The following is a 16,485-nucleotide window of genomic DNA, read 5'->3' on the forward strand; positions in this document are numbered from 1 at the left end:
TTTATGATCTGAGGCCCTAGTCCTGCAAGCTGCTCCATATGGGCAAACCCCTCTATCTGCACAAAGCCCTGCTGACATTAGTGGGACTCTGCACAAATCCATCTTGCAGAATTAAGGCCTAAAAAAAACAATACCAGTGACATCGTTTCTATTGCACTTGTCTGTTTTTCTTTATTATGTTCTATCCAGCCCTTATCTATTCTTTATTTTCTATATGCAGTGAAAAAATGTTAGTCGGGATCTCTTTCTCCAGAAGACAACTCAGATTTTCTGGCTGCTCTCTGTAGAAGGCTGCAGGTGTTCGCCCTAATTAATAATGAGTGTGGGAGTGTCTTAATGTATAAATTGCTTGTCCTCCATTTTGGAGCTCTTTTCTCCAAGCAAATGCAGCTTGCAACAATGAAACAGCTAGAAGCAGGTAAGTCTAAATAAACATTTTAAAAGGAACAAGGAAAGAAATAAAAGAGGGAAGATGGCAAGAAGGAGTAAGGGAAGGGAGTGGGCATTCTTAGTGGTAAATTAAGACTAATGGGCTTTAGATCCAGCCAAAGAGTCCTGTTTCTCTTCTCCTTCACCAAACAAACCAAAGACTCTGCCTGCCCTATCAATGCTAATTCCTGCTCTCTAGTTCTTCAATGTAACTCCCTCACCCTCTTCCCTACCTCTCCAAATCTTCCTTTGCGGATTGAAGGGCCCTTTCTAACCCAGGCTTCAGACCCATAGATCCCACCATAATCTATCCCTCAGCCAGCCTCTTCTGTCTATCCTGCTCACTCTCATATTAGAAAGGAAAGTAATGATGCCATGGACTCATTATGATTTCTGAAATGGGAATAATTTCTGACACAGGAGGCCAAGGAGTGAATGAACATGGAGACTTCATTAGCTTGTACTGTTGCTGTCCTATCCTGTCCTGTGGCTAAACAGAAATCTTCAGTCTCCAGGATATCCTGGTGTCTGACACAGAGTGAGACAGAAATTTAATTCCTTTGGAGATGGTCTCCTACCATGAGTCCCATTGATACTGTAATTCCTACTATGGTGCGGGTCTTGTTTATAATACTCTTCTCCTGATGTAGCTAAAACATAGTTTACACTATGTCACTATTCAGGAGCATAGATTCCTAGAAATGTAGAGCTGGAAGCATGGTTCAAACAGGGTTTGGGCCTATCTACCCTGCAAGACTGAACAGGTTAATGCTATCAGGTTGTTACTGATGGTATTTACAGCAAAGATGGGATCATTCTGTCACCTGTATTTACTCTGGGCAGGAGTGCAAGCAGGCTGGATTCAGATTTCCAATCTGTATTGGGAACAGAAGTCAAAAGAAAAGCTTTGAGGAGCACTTCCACCTGTACAGTTTATCTTTAGACTTTGCTATTCAGTCCCTGTTTAATACTACAAGTAACACAGGATAAACAATGAACCATGTTAAACTTGATATAACTATACAGAATCTTGGAACACTGGAGTTCAAATAGACTGCTGTATCTTTTCTACCCCTTCTGCTTCAACTATTATTCAACCATAAATACACATCTTTGAACATTTCCTTATTGTTATAAAGGATCCAGATTCACCTGTCTAAAGTCCCTAAGTTACTTCTTTGTCAGTTTTACTATAGTTCTTGCCCTCTTGTATAGTACTTGCTATTTAATAAGAAATAGTCAACATTAGGGCTGGAAAATAGTCTTCTCAGATCCATGCTTGATAATTGATCTTTGACATGTCTGTTGCTAGTTCATCAACCACTAGCATAGACAGGGCATCTAAGCCAATGCCTTCAATAAGACGATCCAATAAGTGGGTACTGCTGCTGTGTTTAACAACCCTTAATATTTGTCTTGTACTGACAGTATATTTTCTCATGCCCTTAGAATCGGGTTATTTTACACAAGAAAATTATCTTGTGTCCAACATGGTCAAAATCCCTTCAGGCATTCCATAGACCTTGCTGAATCCTCTTACAAAGTGACTACTTCTTTCCCCTTGCTATAGCCCAGCAAGGTTACCTAGCTTTTCTCTTGAGGGATTGGCAGCCTAACAGCTAACCAAACCATCCTAGACCTAGATTACATTAACATGAAGTAAACCCAAGGACATGATGTAAAGACAATTAAGATCCCATCCTCGTTATGAAAAGCTACCAGGTTGTGTGACTCAGTTACACAACAAGCAGTGGTGTTCATTGTGATTAAAATATTTTGACTTTAGTGTAGAGAAAGGACCAAGCTCTACATTTACCATGTTCCTGAATTGGGCTCTAGTCTTGGACATTGCAAACAAGGGTGCTACTAACATGGTTTCAAGTATAGTACAGAAAGGGATTCAGAAAGGAAAAGCAGGAAAGAGAGCTTATGCTTGGATGTCTAGAGCCATCTGCCACCACAAAAGTACAATACTGGATTCTTGAAATGTAAAAATAGATCTCAAAAGAGACATGTTTTAATGAACTGAAGACAAAGAAACATGTTTGAAATAAACTGAAAACAGAAGCAAGGTTCAAGGATCTGTTTGTTAAATGAACACCCAAAGCCAGAATATGTTTTTACTGCTGGAGAATGCTGTCTGTCTGGTTTGTGCTAAAGACCCGGTCTCTCTTTGGGATGCATGTGGGAGAAGGAGGGGGTGAATGGCAGCTCTTGTTTGTCCTTTCTTGAGGAATCTAATTATGTATTAATTGATTTCAAAGACCAGAATAGTAATTCCCTAGCAAACACTGGCTTGGAGACATTGGTCAATTGTATCCTCTTTGTCCTTGTTTATAATTTATTCACCTCTGCGTAAAGAGTGTTTGTGATTTTTATTTCTACTTAGACGGAAAATCACAAGTATGGAGATGATTGGTTTTTTTTTTAATTTAAACAACTAAACAAAGTTGCAGCACAAGAGGGAGGTATCTGGAGCACCGGGATGAGCCTTTGGTTTTAGATTGTACGCTTCTAAAGAAAGAAATGATAAATAATAAATAGCTGGACTTGCATATTCAACCATGTTTATCAGCATCCTCCCACTGGCATCTGTAACTGAAAGAATTAGTTTTTAACTTGCAACTTGCTGCCAGAATGAATTGGAATAACCTGAAGCATACAAGTGCAATAGCTTTCCACATTGCCACTGTGTGCCTTAACCTTATTCATGCTTCAGTCTCCCCATCTGTGAAATAGGAGTGTCATGAGGTTTAACTAATCGGGATGAAAGGCGCTAGATAAATTAGTTATTCAAATATTTTGCCACTCACCATCTCCAGTCCAGCAAGGTCATCAACCACCACCTCAGATTTATCCATTTCTCTCTTAACTATCTCTCTGCTTTCTTCCACACTGCTGCAGACACCTGAAATACCCTCTTTGTGTTGATCCCATAAGATCACTATCCTCTTCTTCAAATGCTTCCTTCAGACCTACTTCTAACACGTCTACGATAAATTAGCCAAGTTGGGAGGACACATTTATTTAAGGGGGAATGGGAAATGTCAGCTGTGAAATTAGATCTGGGATCTTCATAAAAATCAAGAACCCTCTAGCAATGTTTTTTCTGTACCCCTAAGTCCAGCCCTGGGGGGAGCAGGGGTGGGTATAATGTGACCTCTTAGGAAAAATCAGTGCCAGGCTTTCAGCCTTGCTGATGGGTTTATACCAGTTATATTTTGAAGTCTTTTTATAGGAGGCTAGAAATCTGTTTGTTTTTAAATGAAAGCTGAGATTCTCTCTGAGATTCCCTCATATTAGAAAATTTGGGGTAGAGGAGTATGGTCCTGGAGTTTAAGGACGGGCAAAGCCCAGCTTTGATCAGCCTGCAATTGGTCTGAGCTGCTGCCTGGAGTAGTTCCTTACCCCACCTCTGTGGGGCAGTGCTCACACGTGTGTACACACACACACACTAAGGCAGAGTTGTTTGGGGACTCCACTCCATCCCCTTGCCTTTCCCCCTCCCAGAGCGGCTGAGCCACGAGTCTCCTGTCATTCAGCCTTCTGCCCGGCTGATCACTGTGAAAAGAGCCACCCTGGTGACAGAAACACATGAATATTGACTGCAAACAAACCCAGGGAGAGCGGCACCTGGGAGCTCCAAACACGGCCCCGGGGGGGCGGAGAGAGCCGGAGAGGCAGTGACTGAGCGCTCCCACCTGCAGAGCGAGCCAGGGACATGGAGAGCCCAGGCCCATCTCAGTCGGGGGGTGGGGAACTCCCCAGGCGCTGTGGCGAGCTGGCCGGATCATCTTGGGTGTAAGAGAGCTCAGGGCTCTGGGTGAGGAACCCTGCCTGACTAATAACAGCAGCGTGGAGCATTTCCATGAGGCTGTGAATTGCAATAAGGCAGGGGATTTGGATCGTCTAAATCCAAACCACCTGCTTCACAAGTGGAGGAGGCCTGGTTACTATCTACCCCGTTTTACGGAGGCTGCTTATTCCTGCCCTGCAAATCTCTGACTTTCTCGAGATCTTTATTTTAGCGATGAATGGGGGAGGGGGGCCGAGAGCTGTCACTTTTTACTTCGTCTGTGTGCTCGAATCAGTGCTAGTAGTTAGCTGAATCTCAAGGCCCCTCTGAGTGATTGATGATTTCTATGGAAGGCTCCTCTTGAATTGCTTGCAGGAGTAAATTGCCTGCTATTGCCATTTGCTTTTGTTTCTCAGCCCGATCTGGAGACAGACAGCGCTTCTTCCTCTCCTCCCCCTCCTGTTCTTTAATCTACCTGCTGCAGCCCCAGAGTAACAGCAGCTGAGTATATATAGCTGATGGGTTATAATGGGAGCTTTTCCCCAGGGGGAGGAGGATAATAAAGAAACACGTTGTATTTACAAGTTTCCCTCTTCTGGCCCCCTTTACCTCTGGGGAGAGGGTCTGTTTTGAAAAGATTTTTCTCCCTTACACCTTACCAAGTGTCAGGAGCTTTGATTTAACTTTTGAAATCCTCCCAGGTTTCTTTTAGCTTGCAGGCAGGCGCCATGGCGGTGGGGCAGTTCTCTGCCAGCCCTGAGGGTTTCAGACTTCTCTTTGGAATATGAACCCCCCCCCCTTGTTTTTTCCTAGCTCCCTCCAGTTGCTTTTACAAACGTCCATGCGTTGTCCTAGGGAAATGACTCTTGTTTGCTTTAGAAATACACTTTCAAGCCACCGCTACCCCCACAACAGATCAAAACTTTAATAAACAGCATCTGGAGGCTAATATATCACCAACCGCCCTCTGTCTTCCCCCGTTTGTATAGTGTGGTGGTGGGGCTACAAATTAGGCCTGGGATGGGTTATATGTTTCCTCTTGTAAAAATGAAATTAATTCCTAAAACCCAGCAGTATCCCAGAGCATTTCCTTGGGGGAGGAGGGAAGACTCCAGGCTAGAAATTGTAGCAGGTTCATCAGAACCTTAGAGCTCATTTCAGCCAACCCACTATTAACTGCCTATTACAGAGAGGTTTAGTGTGTGTGGGGGGGGGGGGGGCTTGGCGTTTCCTCCCTCCCCCCCAATCGCAGACAATTTTGATGAGTGGGTTTTTGTCCGGATGGTTTGTAATGGTGCCTGTTTTGGGGTGTCCCGGGGGGTCCGGGAAGCTTTAATTCGCTCACAAAGGCTCATTTGCAGGTCAATGCCATGGCACACTCGCCTCTCCCCTTTGCCTAAATCTCCTTTTGTTCCCCATCGCCTGCTCCTCATGCCAGATGGCCGCGGAAAATGCTAATTTTTTCTCTCTCCCCCCTCTCTTTGCATTTAATTGCGGCCCTTTGCAGATGGGGGCTCCGGAGTGTGTGCTTCATTCAAATGAAGTTTGCTTTTTGGTTTCCAGGCACATTTCTTAAAGTCCGATCCGAGTCAGGCAGGGATTAGTTTGACAGGGAAGTGACCAGATTAAAATCTGCACATGAGATCTGCTTATCCCCCCCTTCCCTTTTTAGCTCCCCCACCTCAAAAAAAAAATAGTCTCCCTGAATTGGTGCGGATGGTTGTGGATGGGAACCAAAGAGAACCGAGCCCGACCCAGGCTCTTGAAAGCAAGGCAAGCGTCCAATGAAGAATTCACCTTCCTGGGATGGGGAAAGTGAAACTTGTTTTTGCTTTTTTTATTATTATTTATTATTATTCTAAAAACTTAGGTTCTGAATGAAAATAAATGATCTGGCTCTTTAACAAAAAAAATTCTTCCAAGATATAGGATTGTTCCTTTCCTCTAGCTAAGAAAAGGGAAGTATAACCAGCTAATTTGATAACAGCTGCTTTGGATACATAGCTGAGATTTTCAAGATTTGGGATGCTTCCATTTTTGAGTGCTCCATGTGAGATACTTTACAACGGTGTGACAACGGTGTGATTCGCAGAGGGTGGGTGTTCAGCACATACTTTTAAAAGGGGTGTAAATTTTCAGAATCTCAGTTTGGGCCCCCAAAATCACTTAGGCCCAGGTCTTCAAAGGTATTTAGGCACCTAACTTATTTGAAATCAGTGGGAGTTAGGCACCTACATATCTTTGAGGATCTGAGCCTTTCTGTCCTGGAGAATCTCAGCCATACTTGTCCACTAGATTAGAAACAGAAACATACACTCCTTTATGTCAGTGTAAAAGCACTGGCTGTTCAATAGAGTTGCGCTTGATTTATACCAGTATAAGGGCCTGATCCAAAACCTTTGTCTTTCAATTGACTTCAGGAGGCTTTGAATCAGGCCCTAAATGAGAAGAGAACTGGTCCAAAGACGCTAGTGGGGGAAAAAGGCTAAATTATGGCAGAGACTAAGGCTTGGTCTACACTACCAATTTATGTCAGTATAACTATATAGTTATAATGATTTAACCCCTGGTGTAGACAGCCACGCTAAGTCGACAGTGGGGCTTCTTCCGTCGACATACCTACTACCTCTTGGGGAGGTGGAGTACCTATGATCTCCCATCAGTGTAAGTAGCATCTTCACTGAGAGCTACAGGTCTAGGAAAGCCCTAACTCTCCAGTTTAGGTGCCTAAATCCCAGTTTTGGCTACATCATGAGCCACAACTCCTGTGAAACCGACAGATGCCTAAACTCTCTCGGAGCCTAAATTGTCAGAGTAAAATTTCTCTAGGACCCTATGTTCCTGAAATTTCTCTAGGAGCCTATGGGACAGATGCCCATCTCCTGTCTAAGCCCCAGAGCAATTCATGAACCAGGGGAAGATGGGCGTTCGCCTGCCTAAATTGTGTGGGGGGTCCAATCTGGTAGACCTGTTCAGAGGCCACCTACCAAATTGCGCCCCATTCAAAATCTGGGGTGGGGAGAAGGTGATGATGGTGCCCATCTTACCACTCTTAGCTCAATGATCAGAGCACTCATCTGGAATGTGGGAAACCCAGGTTCAACTATCCCCTCAGGCAAAGGGGGAGAAAGGATTTGAGCGGGGGGGGGGGGGGGGTCTCGCCTCTCAGGAGAGTGCTCTAACCACTGAGATATTCTCTTATAGGGCTTCCTGAATCTCTCCTGTTCAGGCTGTTCCATTGTGAATAAAGAAATGGAGCAGGGGGACTAGACCTGGGGTCTCCCATCTCCCAGGTGGGTGCCCTAATCACTGAGCTATACATCTATTTTCACCCAATGAAATGCTTTCTTAGGTACCTATCTCTCCCCATTCATTGTATAAAGAGCCTAGGTGCCTAACTAGGTTTTGGGGGTCAGTGTTGTTCCTGTGAATTTTTAGGCTCTTAAAAGTTAGGCACTGTGACATTCAGTTTTCCAATGCTTACGTTGTTTAGTGGATCCAAACCTTAACTTCTCCAAATTCTCCAGTCTGGTCTCCAATCTGAAAATGGGATAATACTTATCTGTTTCAAATGGGAGTTGACTTAATTAGATCCCCATCCTCCAAACACATACACAGGTGTTTGAGTACAGTATGAGTAGTCCCAATGACTACTCAGGCTTAAAAGTAAACACCTGTGCACATGTTTGCAGGACCAGGGGTAGTTAGTTTGTAAAGCACTTTGGAGTCAAGGTGTAACAAAAGTGCAAAATGTTATTTGGTTCTGCTATCATCCTTTGGGTACTAATAAACTCCTGCTACAGTGATTTATGGCAATGGGTTGGATTTAAGAAAAATGCCATTGATTCCATCATCCAGTAGGAGGAAAAAAATGTACTTTACTTCATTGGCGTAAGGATTTGGCCCCAAAGGGACTGTTGTTTAGTGAGGTTATTGTTATGTAATAAGATTTTGAATCATAGTATTAAAATATGTTGCCCTTGAGTGTAACCCCTTCCCCTCTGCATCATCCTCATTGCTGCTAGTGGTTGAGAATCAGGCCCTCATTGAATAGACATGTTAAAAATGAATGTTCAAATGTCATTCAGTATATATAATATGTATGTATGTTTTAATGTCTAAATACCTGTGCCCTCGGGAATAATTAACAGAAATAATTAAAAGCAGAAGTACAGCAAACAAAGATTTAACCCCATGTTCCCCCAAATCTTTACTGAAATATTTTGCATTGATTTGTTTACTATTTAATTTGGGGCTTGGGAGAATCCTGTATACTCCTTATTTTAAGTTAAAATTCTCTCTCTAAGAATTCAAGAACATTTATTTGCTTAAAGGCTGGCCAGTAAAACGGCCCCAAGTCTAATCCCTTTTCTGCTACACACCAATGAAACTTAGAAAACTCTTTGACGATTGACTTCTTCACGTGGAAACCGATCTGCTGCGACTGAAAGTGAAAAGAGACCATTTCTTGAAGGGGGGAAGGGGGAAAAACCTCTGAAACTCTGTTGTGAAGAAGTCGTTGTCCTTGGCCTGTGTAGTAGCGGCAGCAGCAAAGGCTTTTTGATCCTCAGATTTGTAAACTTGTAGACATAATAATGCCATTTCTCTAGTGTTAGCAGGTGTCCTGTCTGGAAGTTGCTGCCTCAGCCTCCAGCAGAGCTGGGAATTAGAAAATTGTCTGTCTTTTCTGAACCGTGAAGTGCTTCTCTAAAATAAAGGCCAGGTCAGATGTTAAAGGGACATTCTTGTCTTCTGAAGCCGAAATAATCTACAGTCACGTAGAGAAATGAAGGCATCCTCCTCCCAAAATGGTCAATCTCTTTATCTGCCATTATATTTCCTAGGGTCAGGGAAAACTCTTTCCATTCTCTGCCGTTTCACAATATTTCCCTTCAACCAATAATCACCTCCAACTCTGTATTTATTTGTCATAGAAAAATAACTAGAAATGTTTATTTTTTCCTATTGGGCTTCCTCCATCCCTGGCAGGATATTTCACTGAATATGGATTGTGCTTTTATTTTTAATCATTTTTTTCTGTCTTCATTTCCCCCTCACCAACTTCTATTGAATCCATGAAAAGATTTGTGTATTTGATGTGGTGGTTAAAGGGATTTTCATAGTACGTTTTCAGAGCTGCCACAGAAAACTCCAAAAAGCAAAGCAAAACAAAACAAAAACAAATCCCACCCTGTTGTTTGCATTTAATTTAAGTTGCAACAAATTTTGTTTGACAAGACATCTTTGCCAGAGCACAGCCTCTCTTTCCACTATAGGTGGGGCTGCTAACCCTGCCTACCATGAAGGCTGCCCAACATTTCGCATCATAAGACCCTGTTTTCAGCTGCTTATAAATTTGCCAAATTTAAGCCATTTGCGCTGAAATTTTCTAGTCAGAGTGTCTGCCTCAAACTGATCTTTTTCTTTATATCTGCAAAATAGTTTCAATGTTTCCAAGAATGAGGCTAGTGAAAAATGTTGTTGTGCCCATGTTTTAAAAAAAAAAAAACTGGTGATGTTTTTGTTGAAAAGCTCAGGTGCACTCATGCTTTGGAGCAGACTTGAAATTTGGTGGTGGGGAAGTGGCCTTTGTGTCAAGGATGTACGTTTTGCTGTCCCCGTGAAAATTAAAGACTGTGTCATAATGTATATGCACAGGGGGGAGAAATTAAGGTTGCATGGACAACCTTAATTCTGGCATTTCCTAACTTTTAAGTGCTTGACTTTGCAACCTTAATATTCTTTTTAATGTAGTTTGTTTGTGCATGTGCACTATATTATACAAATAGGGTTGGCAGAAAAATCAGTTTTTATAACTTCAATGGAAAATATCACTTTATTTTTAAGCATTTTTCTATCTTTTTAAATGCACAAAATGATCAGTTTTTAGCTTTTTGAAATTTTTTATTTATTTTAAATTTTCACAGTTGTGGGAACTTATGCAGGGTGCCAATAATTTAATAACCAGACATTGAGATTCAAAAAGTTAAAGCATTATAAATGTTAAAACACAAATTGTCAACATCATATGTCAAAATATACAAAGTTAATAGCATTAAATCAAACACGGATAAGTTCTCAAGCAGCATTTTTCATATAATAATATATGGAGATATACCTATCTCATAGAATTGGAAGGGACCTTGAAAGGTCATCAAGTCCAGTCCAGTCCCCTGCCTTCACTAGCAGGACCGTTTTTTTTGCCCCAGATCCATAAATGGCCCCCTCAAGGATTGAACTCACAACCCTGGGTTTAGTAGGTCAATGCTCAAACCACTGAGCTATCCCTCCCCCCCCCCAACTTACTTTTCCTATCTGTAAATGTTGTTGGTTGTTGATGGAAATATTTTTTTTGGCTTGTGTACACACAGTGAAATCAACATTTATAGATAAATATTTAATTTTTCCAAGCCTACATATAAACGTTCTCTTTGCCTGTTCTCTTGGGTTTGCATACATGTGGAGTGGTGTAGTTCTCTCTGACCAAGGTCTTCAACTCAAATGCTGCAAAATCACACCCACAAGGAACAGCTCAAAAACACATCTCTAAAGGGCAATAAGCACTGCAGAAAAATACTTTGCACTTACATACTGCAGTACCTTCCATCTGAGGATCTCAAAATACTTTGCAAATATTAATGAATTAATCCTCACAATACCCATATGAAGTCACTAAGTATTATTACCTCTATTTTACAAATTGAGGGACAAAGGCTCAGATTCTGATGTTACTTCCAGGAATATAAATCTGGGGTATATCTATTTATTTCAACAAAGTTCCTCTGAATGTAACCCCTGCCACTGAGAAATGATATATCCAAGATCATACAGAAAATTAGAACTGGGGTTAGAACTAGAGCTGAGTTAAATTCATCGACCAAAACTTTTTTTCCAATGAAAAATGCAGATGTGGCAACACTAAAATAGTTTTCGCTGAATTGTTCATCCTGAAAATAAACTTTTTTTTAACAAAAGTCAAAATATTTGATATTGACTTTTTCAAAATGAAACATTTCAATATTTTTATTCAAAACTACTTTGTTTCAAAATTTCCTTCCATTCTATTAATTTGTATTTTAGTATTAAATTGTTTGAAATCTAAATGAAACTTTTGGGCTTGGGTTGAACAATTTTTTTTTTTTTTTTTACTATTTTGAAGGGCTGTCAATCGACTAAAAAAAATCATGATTAATTGTGCGATTATAAAAATGCGCTATTAAACAGTAATAGAATACCATTTATTTAAATATTTTTGGATGTTTTCTACATTTTCAAATATATTGATTTCAATTACAATACAGAATACAAAGTGTACAGTGCTCACTATAACAGAGGGGTAGCCGTCCATGCATTTGGAAAGGAAGATATCATCTGTCTGTATTTGTGCAAGTTTCTTCATGAGGTTGATAGATTTCCATTCCATATGGCTAAATGCAATGCCTTGCATGGTGTCAAGTATATATTTTTATTACAAATATTTGCACTGTAAAAAAAAAATAGTATTTTTCAATTCACCTAATACAAGTTCTGTAATGCAATCTCTTTATCATGAAAGTTGAATTTACAAATGTAGAATTATGTAAAAAAAAAAAAAAAAACCTGCATTCAAAAATAGAACAATGTAAAACTTTAGAGCAGGGGTCGGCAACCTTTCAGAAGTGCTGTGCTGAGTCTTCATTTATTCACTCTAATTTAAGGTTTTGCGTGCCAGTCATACAATTTAATGTTTTTAGAAGGTCTCTTTCTATAAGTCTATAATATATAACTAAACTATTGTTGTATGTAAAGCAAATAAGGTTTTAAAAATGTTTAAGAAGCTTCATTTAAAATTAAATTAAAATGCAGAGTCCCCCGGACCGGTGGCCAGAACCCGGGCAGTGTGAGTGCCACTGAAAATCAGCTCACGTGCCACCTTTGGCACCCGTGCCATAGGTTGCCTACCCCTGCTTTAGAGCCTACAAGTCCACTCAGTCATACTTCAGCTAATCGCTCAGACAAGCAAGTTTGGTTACAATCTGGAGGACATGCTGCTGCCTACTTCTTGTTTACAAGATCACCTGAAAGTGAGAACAGACAATTACATGGCACTGTTGTAGCTGGCGTCACAAGAAATTTACGTGCAAGATGCGCTAAAGATTCATATATCCCTTCATGCGTCAACCACCATTCCAGAGGACATGCGTCCATGCTGATGATGGGTTCTGCTTGATAACGATCCAAAGTATAGCAAGACGACGCATGTTCATTTTCATCTGAGTCAGATGCCACCAGAAGAAGGTTGATTTTCTTTTTTGGTGGTTCGAATTTTGTAGTTTCTGCATCTGAGTGTTGCTCTTTTAAGACTTCTGAGAGTATGCTCCACATCTCGTCCCTCTCAGATTTTGGACGGCCTTCAGATTCTTAAATCTTGGGTCGAGTGCTGTAGCTATTTTTAGAAATCTCACATTGGTACCTTCTTTGTGTTTTGTCAAATCTGCTCTGAAAGTGATCTTAAAATGAACAACTACATAAAAGGTTGTTACAAGGAGAAGGGAGAACAATTGTTGTTCTTAATCACTGAGGATAGGACAAGTAGCAATGGGCTTAAATTGTAGCAAGGGAGGTTTAAATAGGACATCAGGAAAAGCTTCCTAACTGTCAGGGTGGTTAAGCGCTGGAATAAATTGCATAGGAAGGTTGTGGAATCTCCATCATTGGAGATTTTTAAGAGTGGGTTAGACAAACACTTGTCAAGGATGGTTTAGATAATACTTAGTCCTGCCATGAGTGCAGGGGACTGGACTAACTGACCTCTCGAGGTCCCTTCCAATCCTATGATTCTATGTGCTGGGTCATCATCCGACACTGCTGTAACATGAAATATATGGCAGAATGCAGGTAAAACAGAACGGGAGACATACAATTCTCCCCCAAGGAGATCAGTCACAAATTTAATTAACATATTATTTTTTAACGAGCATAATCAGCATGGAAGCATGTCCTCTGGAATGGTGGCTGGAGCATGAAGGGGCATACGAATGTTTAGCATATGTGGCATGTAACTAGTTTGCAGTGCCAGCTACACAAGTGCCATGCGAACGCCTTGGCACTTTCAGGTGACATATATAAGAAGCAGGCAGCAGTATCTCCCGTAAATGTAAACAAACTTGTTTGTCTTAGCGATTTGCTGAACGAGAACTAGGACTAAGTTGACTTATAGACTCTAAAGTTTTACATTGTTTTGTTTTTGAGTGCAGTTATGTACCAAAAAGATTACATTTGTAAGTTACACTTTCACAATAAAGAGATTGAACTACAGTACTTGTATGAGGTGAATTGAAAAATATTATTTATTTTGTTTCATTTTTACAGTGCAAATATTTGTAATAAAAATATAAAGTGAGCACTGTACACTTTGTATTCTGTTATAGAAATCAATATGTTTGAAAATGTAGAAAAACATCCAAAAATATATAATAAATTTCAATTGGTATTCTATTGTTTAACAGTGCGATTAACTGCGATTAATCTACAGCCCCACTGCTTTAATTTGCTGACAATTCCGAAAATTTTCAATTTCAGGTTGTCCCAAAAATCAATTAGTTGCATAGCTCTAGTTAGAATCCAGGGACTAAATTCCACTCTTGATTACACCAGCGTAAATGATTGTCTTCAGATTTATTCTAGATTTACAGTGTACGGAGATGAGGGTTTGGTCCCCAGTCTCTTGACTCCAAGTCGTGCTCTAATCAGTTGACTTGATTTTGATCCCATTACACCTCTGTAATAAGACTTCAATGGAAATACTCCTGATTTATCCAAGAGATCAGAATTAGGCCTTTCAGACCAGATAGACTCCTTTAAATCTATATACACCCATTTACCAATGCGAGTGCAACATCCGCTAGTGTAACTTGAGTTTCACTGAGCCAGAAAGTGTTGGTTGCCTGCTCAAACTTACACATTTTTCCACCATTATTTTAGTTACCTTCCTTTTCTCTGGACCCTGGGACAGTGGGGCACGCCAATTTAAAGAGCTGCTGAATCACACAGAAATCAGCTAAAAGATCAGATCCATGGAAAGTAGCTCATGCTGCAGAATCAGACTTGCAGAGGAGAATCACACCCAAGACAGGCTGTTCGACTGCTGTAGAATTGTACCAGCTGAATCCGAGCTGCAAAGCAGCAGCTCAAGCCCAAATGCTATAGAATCATATCTTTTGAAAGCTGCCCTAATACTTCACAATCTCCCCCTCAATTTATCATCTCTCTCACCTTAGTTTTGCTTTAACACACAGTAAATGTACAATTAGAAAGTCAGAGGCTTTCTCTTATTATAATCTTGCACAACTGAGAGGACTTTTTCAAATCCAAAAAGTCTAGATAAAAAAATATTCCTCCTCCCCTGCTCCTTTCGCTCACACAGCTGAACTAAGAACAATTATTTATTATGGAACCAATATGTAGACATATGGGGTCAGATCCTCCTCTGATGTAAGTAGCTCTGGCTTTTCAGAAGCAGATATCTTATTTAAAAGACAACACATGGCATCATGTAGCATTTTGTAGCATCATTTTTATTAAAAAACGAACCATTCTTTAACAGTTTTCCCAATGAATTCAGTCAAAGCAGGGCTTCCATCAGTATCAGGCATGCATTGTTCCATTCATTAATTTTCTTGGTTTTTCGCTATATTTGTCCAACTTTTAATCATGTCTGAGTTCTTTAGCTGAACTCTTCTTGCAGGAACATGTTCCATGGTTCAGGACTCCAGTGTCCTAGAACTGCTGTAATGTTCAGTAACCTTTTGCAGTGTACTTTGGATCCTCACTTGTTTGGATGAGGGACATCATTCTCTATTGCCAGGGAGCAGCATGTTTGTTAGCATACCTCACTGCCTGGACTATACAATGGCCTCAACAGAGAGGATGGATGGTGTTGTGTTTCAGAAACTCGACTGAGATTCGGGAGATTTAGGTTCAATTCCTGCATTTGCCAGTCTCACTGTGTGACCGGGGCAAGTTACTCAACTTTCATGCCTCAGTTTGCCATCTCTAAAATAGGAATAATGATGCTTCCTTTTCCCCCACTCTTTGCTTGCCTTATCTATTTAGAGCAGGGATTGTCTCTTATTATGTGTAGCTAATCTCAGTTGGGCTCTCTAGTTGCTACTGCAATACAAATAATGAAAGATTTTAAATTTAGATAGAGATAATATGCCCTGAAACATGTTTTCTGGTGTGGGTTAAAATGATTGCAACACAGCTAAGCTGGCCAGACTAGGAAAATGACTCATGTTTGGCAACAGGTGTCAAATACAGGTCCTATTGCACCCTCTCTGCCAGCTGTCAGGGTTGAAAAGTCTGGCCACTAATGTTTAACAGGTGCTGCAAGTAGTTTGGTCCTGTCACAAAAAGAAGGCTAGATCCCTTGTGGAATGTGGGATCAAGCAGGGTTATGCAGTGGGTGTTGAAAACAGTTTGGCTTAGAGTTTGTGGATAATAGGCATTCCGTTTCAAGGAAAACTTCAGTATTTTGAAATTTGGTTTAGCTCTGATTAGGAATGAAGACCAAAATCTTTGAAATTCTCAGTGAAAGGGACAGCTCTGGGGTCCCTGATTTAGGGGCAATCCTCCTGGAAGTCCTGGGGATGTGGGCCCTAGAACACCCAACTCCCCAGAAGCCCCTCAGGTGGATTGCCAAGAAACTGGGTGGGTGAGCTGGCAAGAAACTGGGCAGGTTTCATAGGAAATTCATCAAAATCGAATGGAACATTTGCATTTTGACAAATCAGTAAATTCCAACCAAAAAAAAAACCTTTCATCTGAATTTTACTGACCAGCTCTAGTTTGGCTTTGTCTGTGTTAATGGCAAAACCATTTTCAGCCCCACTTGAGGCCTGTAGTTGAAATCTGGATCCATTTCCTTGTGCAGAAAGGACTCTAGTATAGATGGGAGGGGGGGAGGAAGGGGAGAGAGGAGATATTCAAACTTTTTTTCAATTATTTTACGTTTATAACATGCTTAAACTGTATTTGAGGCTAGGTTTGTGCACCAGTAGTAGTCTCAGACATAGTTTGTCCCATTCCACAATGGCTGGCCAAAATGTTAAAACCATTCAAAAGGGATTCTGACAACTGGAAATCTAGTCAATTTAGAAAAGAGAGCCCTGGGACTACTTGCATGAGAGAGAGTTTTCAGAATCAGGACACATGTTATAACTCTGATCGGGGTAGGGACAATCTATAGCACCATTTTGGCTACCACAGTTACTTGAGGG

The 16,485-nt window shown here is 40.8% G+C and overlaps 1 protein-coding gene across 1 annotated transcript in view; it reads left to right on the top strand.

The window, feature by feature from the left end:
- The first annotated feature begins 398 nt into the window (after positions 1-398).
- SLC22A18 (solute carrier family 22 member 18) overlaps positions 399-16,485 on the top strand; it is a 152,935-nt gene continuing 136,848 nt past the window's right edge. Inside the window, exon 1 of the mRNA XM_065594694.1 lies at positions 399-418. The gene's annotated coding sequence lies outside the window, so the exon portion shown is untranslated. The remainder of the gene's footprint in view (positions 419-16,485) is intronic.

This window comes from Chrysemys picta, chromosome 4 (assembly GCF_011386835.1).
Source record: "Chrysemys picta bellii isolate R12L10 chromosome 4, ASM1138683v2, whole genome shotgun sequence".
NCBI lineage: Eukaryota > Metazoa > Chordata > Testudines > Emydidae > Chrysemys > Chrysemys picta.